Source organism: Dermacentor albipictus, chromosome 10 (assembly GCF_038994185.2).
Source record: "Dermacentor albipictus isolate Rhodes 1998 colony chromosome 10, USDA_Dalb.pri_finalv2, whole genome shotgun sequence".
Classification (NCBI taxonomy): domain Eukaryota; kingdom Metazoa; phylum Arthropoda; class Arachnida; order Ixodida; family Ixodidae; genus Dermacentor; species Dermacentor albipictus.
Genome location: NC_091830.1, coordinates 21,208,156 through 21,221,477, shown reverse-complemented (window position 1 = coordinate 21,221,477; position 13,322 = coordinate 21,208,156). Strand labels below are relative to the sequence as shown.

The 13,322-nt window shown below is 45.9% G+C and overlaps 1 protein-coding gene across 1 annotated transcript in view; it reads left to right on the top strand.

Moving 5' to 3' along the window:
• The first annotated feature begins 12,986 nt into the window (after window positions 1-12,986).
• Window positions 12,987-13,322, top strand: part of LOC135919705 (inositol 1,4,5-triphosphate receptor associated 2-like) — a 222,017-nt gene continuing 221,681 nt past the window's right edge. Inside the window, exon 1 of the mRNA XM_065453557.2 lies at window positions 12,987-13,141. The gene's annotated coding sequence lies outside the window, so the exon portion shown is untranslated. The remainder of the gene's footprint in view (window positions 13,142-13,322) is intronic.

Below are 13,322 nucleotides of genomic sequence, written 5' to 3'. Positions count from 1 at the left end.
GAGCACATTCACAATCATTGAGCGAATTCAATTTAAGGTTTCATAGCATGTTTGTAACCTGCTGCTATACCTGCTGTACCTGCTGTAACCTGCTGCTGTACAAAACACTAGTGCGTTCGAAGATTGAATACGCGGCATCAGTATGCTATCCATACACTATAGTTTTCTCATTGCAATGCTCGAATCAGTTCAGGATCGCTCTGATAGATATATAATATCTGATTACTATGTCATGCTAGTGTTTCAGGAATAAAAAAAAGACACTTAATCTTCTATATAGATCTTTCCATACGACGTCGCATATCTCGCCTGTGCGCGTTTCATAATATATATTACACTAACAGCACCCTATATAAAGCAACCCCTGTTTATGCCTCCGGTGTACATATCGTCTCGCAGAGATCACCCTCTAAAGTTGTGTGCTCCACAGTGCTGGACGCACCATTACTTGAATTCCTTCGTCCCAAAAACTGCTTCGGACTGGAATCACCTGCCCTCCTCTGTCGTCACCATCAACGATCTTGCGAAACTTAAGGATGCTGCTCATAATTATCTGTTGTAGCCTTTCCTGTTCTTGTTTGTTTTCTCATGTATTTTTTCCTACTCCTCTCTGTAACCCTGACCGACCCTGAGAGTAATCAAGTGAAAATGAAAAAAGAAGGAAGACGAATGATGACGCCCTGTAGTGCGAACAAATGAATCGGGCAGCCAGGCGCTTTGTTCTTTTCACTGCGAGATGTTATGAACGAACAATATCGCGTGGTGTCTGTGCCTGAACAGTGTCTGTGCCTGAACAGTGTCTGTGCCTGAACAGTGTCTGTGCCTGAAAAAGCGTGAACGCAACTTTACCTCCGTGACGTTGTGAGAATACTCGTCTCAATGCGTCAGTTTCGTTTTGATGCAGACAAAACATTTTCTGATAAAAACTTTCTCATAAGAAAAAAGTAAAACAAAACGTCACATTTCTATTCGTTTAATTGCCGCAATCTCAACATTTCTGAGTAAAATTATGAAAAGCAGCCGCAGCAGCAGCTATGGTCAGATATTTCCGGGCGTTTTCGCCTTGACATCACCATTATCAAAATTTTGATTTGTTAATGGAGTCTGTGTGGTCTTGGTATTTAGTTGTGTGGCTTTTATTTTATCTTATTACCCTAAGTGAGACGTAGCCGAAGCTAATATAAAGAAACATAGTCTTTCGACAATAACGGATAGGTCCTCGCCGGTTGTTTGTCCTTGTCACATGCGAAGATAACGAAGTGTTAATTGCCGTTATTGATGGGCTTTTTCCAGGAAGCGTATCGGAGTATAGTTTTGCTTCTGTTGTGATATGTATCTCTCAAACAATGTAACCACGCTACCACCAAGGCCTGAAGGCTGAAACGTTTAAGCGTGATCTCCCTCAAGGTACTTTGCAGACACCGACGGAAAAGGTTTCCGTTGTCAGTATCCCATGCCTACGGAGGTGATAAGTGACTACTTCCGGCATTTATTCTTTGTCACAAAGACCAGCGTAACTGATCGTACGGTGCAGAGTGTACAGCTGTTTTTGGGTATCTGATCCGGTTAACATTATGGCGTTGGTATTGTCAGACTAAACGAACGTGACACTGGCTATTACATCGATGCCGTCGCGCTAAATATGCTTGCGATATCACGCTTCTCGTGCATCGCAAATGTTGTTATAACCACACGTATACTATAAAGACAGGTCCGCCCTGCTACGGTGTACACGTGAGAGCCGATTACCACAGTACGTTCTCGAACTTTAGTTCTCATCTCAAGGTAAATCTGGACTCCCTCATGAATATGGGGCGAACCAGTCACTTTTCTGGGTCGAGTATTGGATGGTACCACAAAGAGATAGAAACTAAAGGTAAACGTAGGGAAGTTAACCAAGGATGCTACCCTAGGAGTTAACCCGGTTGGCTACCCTACTCTTCGGGTGGGGGAAAAGGCGAAGAATAGGTAAGAATAGGTAAGAAGGACACCAAAGAGGCGCCCATGGCGAGCATCGTTAAGTTAGTGAAACCATTAGATGTCCACTCACTTCACGCGTTTTTGACACAAGCCGGCCATTCCAGAGTGTTTATCCGAGACTACGCTGTGGAGACAAGGTGCTAAACAAGACTGACTCAAAAATATATACGATTCAGCTGAACAGAATAATGCGATTGCGCGTATATATAGGAAGGGCTGATGCAGATTTCTTCTGACCCTGTGCTCAGCCTTCCTGGCTTTTCCCTTCCGTTCATACCCAACACAGATTCATCTCATTATGAAATGGAATTGGTTCTGCATCAGCAAGATTCCACCCGGACGCCCAATCGGCAGCTTCGCGTGGTAGGTTACTGCAGTTACACTTTAACCAAAGCGGAAGTAATTCACACAACAACTGGGAAATAAGCTATCGCTGTCCTAAAAGCCATTCGGCACTTCCGTGTATACGTAGAAGGAACAAAATTCGAGCTTTATACTAATCCTGAAGCAATCACATACTTTGGAGGAACCAAACGAAAAATCGCACGCTGGGTGAACAAGCCTCAGCAATATGACTTTGACGGGGATTGTAGCAGCAGAAATTATGGAACGCGAACACAGACAGAACGACTAGATGAGGACGCAACTGTTAGTCGTTCCTTCTGTGTCCATGTTCCATAAGTTCTGTTGCTACATTCCTCGAAGAATGAATCAATAAGCTCAGTTAAACCCCCTTTTGACTTCAACGTCAGTCATCACCTTGTGGCTTCAACGAAAGGCTCTGCTGCCATGTCGAGGTTAATGGTCACGCCTGTTGCAGTTCGCCAGGAAGCAATAGACGCCGTTAAGATTTGGGGAGGAACAGAAGCACTCCAGCCCACACTTAAGGGGAAAGTTGCCTTGCATCCCACCTTGGTATTAAATAATCTTGAACCTCAGCCATGAAGCGCTCATTTAAGTTGACATGATGATGTTTGAGAAGGCATATGAATCTAACGAAGCAGTTAGCGTGGCCACACACGAAAGGAGACACCAAAAGACATGAGCAGTCATGTCGCGAACATCAAATGAATAAGAGGAAATTCAAACAACCAATACGACAAAACGACAATACTGAAGCACTCGGGGACACAATTCGAAGGTTGCACACTTGGGCGCGCTGAGATATGAAAGAAGTCTGAAGGGGTGAGGAAAACGTAAGTGTTCCTTGTGTGCGGGGACGAATTTACAAGGATGGTAGCAGCGACGCAAGGAAGAGAGGACGCCAACCGCGTGATCTCACTGCTCAGCCGCAAAATGTTTAGACAGACCGAAAGTTTTGGCATCGGATACTGGTCCAGCTTTTCGAAGCCACGGACTACAGGAATGGGCAGAACGACGTGAAGTAGCGCTCAGTTTCACCGCTCCGTACCACTCAGCAGCTAATGGATTATTGGTGTAACGAATTATTCGAGACCTGAACCAATACATCAGCAAGTACCCAGATTTTCCGGGAGCGTTGAAGTGCTGCCTTGAAGCAGTAGTAGCTTATCACAGTCACTCACAAACAACTGGCCATGGGCGTGCACCACTCTTTGTTGCAACTGGGAAACCGATGTACCTAGCTGACATGTCTCTGGAAGTCGTCAAGGTGGTAAAGTTCAGAGAAACAATGAGGAGAGAAGACCTCCAAGCCAACTACTGTTAAAGAATGAAAATAACTTTCGAGAAAAAGTAAAACACAATGTGGCCCGTGCTGGAAGTGGGGTACTTTGTTCTCTTGAGAAAGGGGGCCACCACACACTGACTCAGTATGAAAAGAAACACATGAAAGGACTGTATAAAACACCCAAATCAGCACGGCAACTTAAAACTGTCTGGTCTATCAGCGTGAATGGAACTGAAGAATTGTTCTCCATAACAAATGTGTTTATATACCACACAGGAGGAATGAAAACATAGGTGGGGTGCAGTGAAACATGCCAAGGCTGAAGAAGATTATCTGAAGAACACGAGACAGTTATGGGTGGGAAGGAAGATGAGAATAAAAAGCTTCAGAATGGCAATATGATGCTTAAGTTGTTTCACCTATCTTATGTGTGCGGTTATATTACTATAAACTTTGTCGTTTCCTCTGGCTTATTATATTTTTAGCCAATTAATTCGAAGAAAGAAAGATGCGTGGCATATTAACATATACAAGAAAAAAACTGCCTGATGTCTTCAACTCCAACGCGGTGTGTGTGTATTTATAAGCACTTCGCTTCTTTGGACTGGTAATCTCTTTGTGTTGTTGTTCTGTTGTTTGTGTTGTTGTTCATTGTCGGCGCCTTTTGATCGATGTACAGGGGTCGGTACTGCTGAACGTGCCGTTTTGTTTTCAATATTCAAGTGACTATCCACGGATATTTGCCATAACTGCTTTATTATTGGTACGCTCTCACATGAACTTTTTGCTCATTCTTTATTCATTCACCAACGTATAGCTCGCGGAGAAGCCGGCAACAATGTAGTTGGGTACATTTCCCGTTTGAAAATGAACGAATGAATGAGCCAACGTGTCTTGTAGCCTCGAGCATTTCCCACTGCCCTAAAAATAAGAAAATGTTGGAAAGAGCAACCGCACCGCCTGAGACAAATTGTATCGCATAAAGAAAATTAAGTCACAGCACTGATTAAGCATGTAGCATACCACAAGCGTTAACGTGTAACCTGGCTGTTGCGTTTAAATAAAGGACACGCCTCCGATTTTAATTCTCTCAGCTGGGCCGGGTCAGCTCTTAAAAACGCGAGCTGTCAGTACAATATCGCAGCTGCCATGCTATACTGAGGAGGCCCACTTTACGTCCTCTCTGAAATACCTACGGCTCTACTACCTTCATTGGGAAACTGGAAAAATTAATGGCTTCCTCTTGATACCACGCGTGTAACAAGCTTCCTAGCTGCGAAATCACGACGTATGTCCTAAATATAGTTTCACACACGTTCGCTATATAAACACGACTATGCACGAACACTGTAACAGCAGAAGTGATTCGATTCCTTCAAGTATTTCACGCTCCGCTGAATTCCGTGGCGGCCGAAAGCGACACCTGCTGGAATCGGAAGATGCAATCTAACCCGTGAGTGCAGTTTCTCGAAGGCGCTTTAATTGCCGGCGTGCATGTAGGTTAACAATAGCAATTGCTCTTGTTCGAGGATCCCCGAGCAGAAGTGGGCCAGCAAGACAGGCAGCGCATCGGAGCAGACGATCGGATTGTTTGCCACCTGGTACTCCGTTCTCTGAGCAGACGGGTTATTAAAGGAGAGAGAACTAATACCACGAAAAGACAAACGCGTCCATAGCTTCACTTACGTTTACGACCTGTTTTTCTTTGCCACGCAGTCAAACGGCCCTTCTGCACGCTCGTATTTCGGCGCATCTGTAAAGATCGCATACAAGATAAGAAAAAGGGAACTTTTACGCACCCACACGGCATTGGCGCTTGGCAGACGATCTACCGCTAAGCAGCAGACTTCGGAAAGACAGACGCACAGCAGAAAAGAAAGCTCTCCTTTGGGAGCATGGAGGCTATTAAAGAAACGCCAGTGAGCACAACGTCAAAACAGCCCCATCCAGCCGCACCTATAATGGTGACCTGTTTTGCCTAGCCAGTTAAAGCAGTGCCCCCATTAGATCGCTGAGTAGGTGCAAAAAATAAAGTAACTGACGTCGGGCATTGCTACCTGCGTTCATCGATTCCATGCGATCGCCATGGCTAGCAAGAATCAATAAGTTATTTCAACAAAAACAAAAAACCATCGTCCTCTGAGGCAGTTGGCCTTCTTAAACAAAGCGAGATATGCGCGCACATTTTTCATTGCTTCTGGCTTCAGTAGTGATCACTAGGTCGCTTGCAAAACGTGAGGATCCTGTGAGGGCGTTGGCTGCACGATCGCTTTCGTTTCTGACGTTGGCCGCGCGCGAAACCCACATCGTGCCGTCTTTTCTTCACGCTCCTCGTTTTAGTGCCTTCGATATGCGAGCAACGCAGAGAGTTCAACGACTGGTTCAATCACACGAAATGGGGGGGGGGGGGGGGGGGGGAAAGTGTCGTCCACCAGAAGGCAGCACGAAGCTACAAAGAAAACCCACACAGGTTCGTCTGGTCGGTCGAATAGCCTTGATCGTGAACACTGTCAGACGCATGACACGCCGGAACACATATTACGTCATTGCCCAGCACGTATGCTAAAGAAGCGGACGCTGGACAGTTTCCTAACCGGCGTCGACAGGCAGTCACAGGGCGCTGTTCTCGGCCCACTGTCTGACACTTCAATTGCAAGGCGTGTTAACAAAACCTTTGTTGAAGTTCCTGACACGTAACTGGGCAAGCAGCTTCAGCAGGGCCAGTGTCTAATGTACACAAGCATCACCTCCTTCTCTTATCTTCTTCTCCTCATCATTAATCCCAATATATACGCCCCTTTCCCTGTTCCCCAGCGCAGAGTAGCAGACTAGAGCGCACCAGCTCAGGTGGACCTCTCTGCCTTTCCTGCAGATGGAAATTTGTCCGTCTCATACAGGTTTGCGACTAAGAAAGCTTCATACTTGAAGAACAATCAGTCCTGGTCGGATCAGCCTGCACAAAGGGTTGTTTTCCTTCAATCATCGAAGAATCCGGTAATCCGATGGAAGATTTGCCGTATTCGTTTGGTTGCGCAGTCTCCGGGATTGCCCCAGTTTAGTCGGCCCACACAGCACTCTATGCAAAGGAGGGGGAAGAGACAAAGAAAGTTTCGCTCTAAAATGCCCCGAAACTCAGGCATTGGGGAGCTTTAGAAAACACCAGGTGGCAAATATTATTTAAGAGCCCTCTACTGGGGTGTACCACACGCTGGTGTACCTTGCAGATGCAAAATGAATCGGTTGATAAGTAGTTCTGGTATTACCCGTCACGCCCTCCCACGCTGGCGTCACAATTTATTGTACCTATAGCGCGACGTGTGTATTTTCTCTCTAAACTTACTTTTTTCTTTCACGTGTGCCACCTACCAAAGCGTGAACCCGCCAGTGTTGTCGAGTTAAAAAGTAATTCAAAAGCTGATCACGTGGACGATCACGCGAACGTTTCGCAGCTGTAAACAGGAAGATAACATCATTTTCATTTTTTTAAAATAATGTTGTCAGAGAGTGCCTAAATCAAAGATCGCAGCACGGTCATACACCACTCTGTCAAGAGAGAGAGAGAATGAAGAGGAAAGGCAGGGAGGTTAACCAGATATGAGACTCCGGTTTGCTACCCTACACTAGGGATAGGGGTTAGAAAGATGACAGAGAGGAAAACGAAAAAAAAACGCGCACACATGGAGAAACACACACAAAAGGCGTTCCAGTTAAAGTCGTTCACACAGGCCGGTAGATCGCAAAAAGCGCAAGAGCGCTTGCACGGCCTTCTTCTGTGACGGTAGTGTCCTTTCGATGTTGCAGAATTCTTTTTTCGGATAGCGGTTGGTCGTCCAGTTGGTCAAGTTCGCGGCTAAGGCATGTCCTCTGTGGACTGTACTGCGGGCAGGTGCACAAAATATGGCCAATTGATTCTTCATGGCCGCAGTGGTCACAGGTTGGGGTGTCGGTCATCCCTATGCGGAAGGCATAGGCTTTATTTAGTAAAGGCAACGCCCAACCAAAGTCGATATAAAAGCGTGGCGTCTCTACGGCGAAGCTGTGATGGCGCTCGAACACTGTCAAATTAAACAAATTGGAACGCGATCTACTAGCGTGTAGAGTTCGAAAGAATGCTCTGGAGTAATCTGTATCCGTAGGCTGCATTTTGTCGATCGACACAATGCGTCGATCCATCATAGTCTGTCACAGACGAATTCGCGTTTGAGCGATTGCCCTGCCGTTTCAAAACAAAAACGACGCGCGAAAAAAAAAGAAAAGTGCATCTGACAGAATAGCGTTGGTCATGCGCCGTGGAGTGCGGCGACCACAGGGGTCAAAAACACGTTGCGATGAACCGCCCAGGAAACGCATGGACGCTTCCGAGGCTAGGTACAAGGAGGCTAGGGAAAACCCTTTCCTGGCGACGGCATTCCGGGTCGTTAAACAGGTCGTTGAATAAAATTATCTGGTATTCTTTGGCTGACGTACTGGATACTTTTAAAAGAAACTTGGAAGATGTTGCGCACTGGCCGACAGTATTGTGCACTTTCGAAGCGAAATAACATTGTTTAGCCTAAACTAGGCATGCTACTAGAAGCTCCGTAGATTAGTGGACTTCTAATTATTTAATCTTCTTTATTAAGCGTTCTGCATCTCTCTCTCATATGCGAATTCATCATCATACCATAACCGTCGTCGTCAACAGCATATTTTAAATCCACTGCAAGAAAGAACTTTTCCAGGGATCTCGATTTACACCAGTAATGCATAATCCGACTGCATCCTATGTCTGTGGACTACGTAATGAAAGTTCATAATCTTATATATCATGCAATCCAATCTTCTGCCATCTCTGATGGCGTTTTCCTTCCCGTGGCACCCTTCTGTTAGTTTCACAGGCTATCGATTATCTTTTCTTACGTATTACATTACCTGCTCGGCTCCACTTCTTTTCGATCTAGACTATCAGCTGCCCATGTTCGCTCTTTATACTGCCATTCTCCTATCTCTTCCCCTGCCTATTGTCTATCCATCAAACATAACATATTTATAGATGGACGTATTCAAATATCAACAATGATGCCACAAAATTACACTTCGCATTTCGGTACAGCATTAAAGCAATCAGCTGTCAAATGCAGGACAGAAATGCCCCCAAAGCACATAATCAGAATACATGTTCATGCATGCACTTTTACAAACGCACGATTGCTGCGTTACCTGCAACATCGCATCACTCGGAGGTACTAGGGAATAAAATTGCTCACACATCGTTACAATGTGGCTAGCAGATGACGCCCACCGCGGTGTTCACTATAGGTTAGCTAATAATAAGTCGAGGCAAATATCATGTCCACTGTTACCAATGTCAGTGGTTTAAGCGGAACATGCACATTTTCTGCATGTGCACGTTTTTTTGTACGCTTGCTGAACTCTCGTCATGCAATTTCTGCAAAAATGAATGCAGACATTTTTTGAATATTTGCCCTACAAAGTTGTGTCAATAATGGAGTGCAAGGATGCCGGTGACAAATTGCGTTCACACGCTGCTACAGCGTGGGCTAACAGACGATGCTCCAGCTCCGTTGGTTCCCTAGGTTAACTACTGATAAGGCTAGGGACAAACAATCCCTACAGTTACCGACACACACTCGTAGCAGACGACACAGAAGCGGAGCGGCATTTCCAGACCGGTCCCGCTGCGCCCCCTCCGTGGCTTTCACCTGGCCGGGCACCGCCAACGCATTGTCGACCCGCGTTTTCACGACGCTGACCGGTCGTTTTCTTTTTCTCCCTCACTCTCTGTCTTCTTATTCCTTTTTTTTTCTTCCTGGAGGTCGCATTCCAACTTTCGCGTTAGTTTTTTTGAGGTGTCTACGGACATTGTCTCGGAAGGAACAACTTGACCGAACGTTTTTTTTCTGGTCGTTCCACAAGATCGATCGTCTGCAAGCAATGATCGCCTTGCTCACCGTGTACGTCTGCCCGTCGTCTGCTAAAGAGCCAACGCCTGCGACTTCCTGTGGAGCTTATCGTAGTGGCATTTTCAGGTGGCGCCGTCGTCTCTGCGCAGTTCGCGGGTGAATTACCGCGTGCCAGCGCGAAGGCCGCCTGGGACTTCCTGGCTCTTTGCTGATGCCGCTGGCGTGAGTTTGTTTTGCGTTTTATCTTTGCCGCGGCGAGCGCTTACACAAGGAGATCGAAATTGCTTCCTTTGAGTGCAACCTGGAACGCCGCAAGAGAATGTGTTGATATTTAACGGTATCATTCGTGAGGGAGCGGTTAACCGCTTTGTGTACGGTGTGCCGACGCCTGCTTTGGAGATGCGGTGCTGTACGTCTGGTTTCTGATGACGGACGTTTTCTACAATATTCTTGCATACTTGATGACAACGCCTGATAGCTCTCCTCGCATAAATGAGATAATTAATAATCGATACTAGTAAACATTACAACTTTCTAGACAAGAAGTAATTTTGCTTAAGCACATGACCGGGGTAGTTGGAGAAGTATGGGAGAGGCCTCTGCCTTGCAGTGGGCGTAGCCAGGCTGCTGCTGCTGCTGCTGCTGCTGCTGCTGCTGCTGCTGCTGCTGCTGCTGCTGCTGCTGATGATGATCATGATGCATTTTGACGAAGGTTGTGCGAAGATTGTGGTATCGTTCCCCACCTGCGGCAATTTTTTTCATCCACTTTCATTTTCCATTAATTTATCGTACCTTTATTTCATTTATTAAGCACAAGTGATCTCCCCTATGTTGTCCATGGTGTCAGTGTTTGTTGGTTTCTTATGATGTGATTAATAAAAATCGGGTCCCTTGGTTAACCCCCTTTCTTCTCGTCTTCACTTTATCAGTGTCCGACTTCCTTAGGGTTTCCCTCCGCATGTGTTTTTCTTTTTTTCTTGCTTTGTAATTTTCAGGTTTCATTTCTCTCTGTTCATTTTACAGATCTGTGCTGGGTGTGAAAAAGCGCGTAACAGAAGTTCCCAACATTTCTAATATATAGCAGCACAAAACGAATCAAGCAGTCACCCCCCCCCCCCCTTCCATGTCGCAAACTTCGTAGTTTCGCCGGGTGGCGTTTTCGGACGCATTCCCAGGCCATGCGAACCGTCGTGCAGGCTTAATGGTTATGAGGTTGAGCAGCTAAGCACGAGGTCACGCGTTCGAATCGCGGCCGCGGCGGCAGCGTTTCGATGTGGGGCGAAATGAAGAGAAAACAAAAACGCTCGTGCACTTGGGTTTAGGTGCACATTAAAAAAAAACCGAACTGTTATTTATCTGAAGTCTGTCACTACGGTATGCCTCGTAATCACATTGTGGTTTTGGCACGTGAAGCTTCGGAACATTAACTTGCCAGGTCACGGCGCACGCCGGAAGCATTGACCAATCGACTGACGGTTTTGCAATCTGTATGTCACGACAGAATACATATGCTTGAGATTACAAGAATTTTGTTGTGTGCGCGGGACAGTGGCAACAATCGAAAGTTGGTATTATTGGCACTGTATTTTTGACAGCGTGATTTATTTATTTATTTATTTATTTATTTATTTATTCATTTATTTATTTATTTTAGCGTCCCAAAGCAACAAAGAAAACATTCACGTAACGACTTAGCCAGCCCGACGGGTTAGGCATGGTGATGAACTTGAAACAAACAGAACAGACACACAAATGAAGCAGAATAATAACAAACAGAAATTTCTTCATCGCGCAACAGAGGTCACATGCTCTGTTGCTCGTGCCGAAATAACACACTGTGCTGAAAAAATGGTAAAGCAAGTAGATCGCTGCAATCTCTAAGTAAAACTACATTAAAGGGTCACCAAAGAGAAAAAGTTTAGCCACGCTTCTGAAATAATATACCTTTCTGAAAAACAACACAAAAGCTCTTAGTATCAAAATAGCATCGTTAAACCAGAAAAAAACGCAATACCAATGCACTGGTGACGGCGCCATCTTGAAGTTTGTGCACCACTTCATCGTGAAGTCATAGGTTTTGAAGGGGATTGCTCGGTTGCAGTCAATTCTCCATTATTAAAGAAGAACTGAATTACATTCTAAATGAACGAAATGGTCAACCTAGCAAGGTCGGAGAAGGTTTTCTGCGCCAAAAGAGCCCATATATACGACAAGATATTTTGAAACATTCTTGCGTTTCCGTTTATTCCTCTCTCTCTATCGCTCTCTCGAAATTCGTGACGTCACACTGGTGTGCAAGTAGTGTTGTGGTTTTGTCGCGGAAAAGACGTTTGTGTTCCATTTTCTTCTATAATAATAAACCGTTATACAAATAAATGAATGACGAGAGGGTTTTGAGAGACCAATTTGGTGCCCTATAATATACTAAACGTTGCAATTTAGAGTCCTTATAAAAACAGCGTCAAAGCATATTTCAGTAAACTCCTAAACACCTTTAAGTAAACGCAATTTCTAGCCTAGTCTGGAGTCATTGCGAATGTTACTCAAATATGCATAGGTCTGCATCAACACTTGGAGACTCTGAGAATGCTCTGAGACGACTCGTGCAGCACTGACCGAAGCTTCGAAATTTCCTTGCTAATTCCTTAACGAACTATAGGTCTCATAATTGTACCAGTTATAGTTTAATGGGCACGCTGTAGTACATTCACTGTCACAACTTGCAAATTTTAAACCGTCTGGTGGTAGTGGCGGCTATTCGGACATGGAAATCTGGAAAGCTATCATTGTCTATCACAAGAAAGAGGAGGAAGGAAGAAAGTAGAAAAGAACAAGCAGGTGATCTTGCTGCTTGGGCTACGAGGGGCCCTCAGTCCAGGGCTCACAACACTGGGGTAATCGGAGATCGCTCAGAGATACCTTTGTCCTGCTGTGAACATCAATTCACTGCTGCTTCTGATGATGATGGTGATCATGATGGTAGGGATGATGATTCTAACACTAAGAATACAGGGTGGGCGCTAAATCTCATGTGTCCGTTCCCGATACCTCGTTGTAGTAAATGGCGTCACTTGCCCAACTTTCTGCCTGAATCGACGCTTTATAAATAAGCACGGTGCTTTAAAGAAACACGCATCTTCACGAATCAGGCATTCCGAAAACGAGCGGGAACTGTGTCGCAAAAGTCTCAACTATTCCTTCCGCTCTTCTCCCTAGGTACCGTCCGCCGTATCCAAGGGCACTCCTTCTACACGACAAGTGCCCAGGAGGCGTGGTTCTTCTCCCTAGGTACCGTCCGTCCGCTGCAGCCAGGGAAATTCCTTCCCCACGCCGAGTGCCCAGGAGGCGTGGTACGGGGAGCGTGCGCCCCCAAGGCGTTCCCTAGGGGCCACCGGCTTTCTCCCCGGCATCCCGCCGCACAGCTGCTCGCTCCAACACACGCGCGCGCCGGCGCACTCAGTCGCGCATTTGCCGGTGGCGTGAACAGGTCGGCGCGGAGTTCAGTGTGGTTGTGTCGTGAAGTGCCCTCTTGTGGATATACACACTTCGCCGTCACCACCGGTTGCAGGATCTACACTACGAGCTGGGATTATCTCTGCTCGTCAGTGAGGTGAGTTGCATTCGATGTATGGTTTTTTTTTTTCGCTATATATACCGGTGCGCCAGCCTTGCTTAGGATGAAATTCGGCAGCTGAGGACGAGGTCACGGGTGCGATTCCCGATCACGTTTCTGCACTAGCGCGAAGCGCATCAGTATCGGCGTTGTTTCACGTAGTTCGCATGTTCTAGGT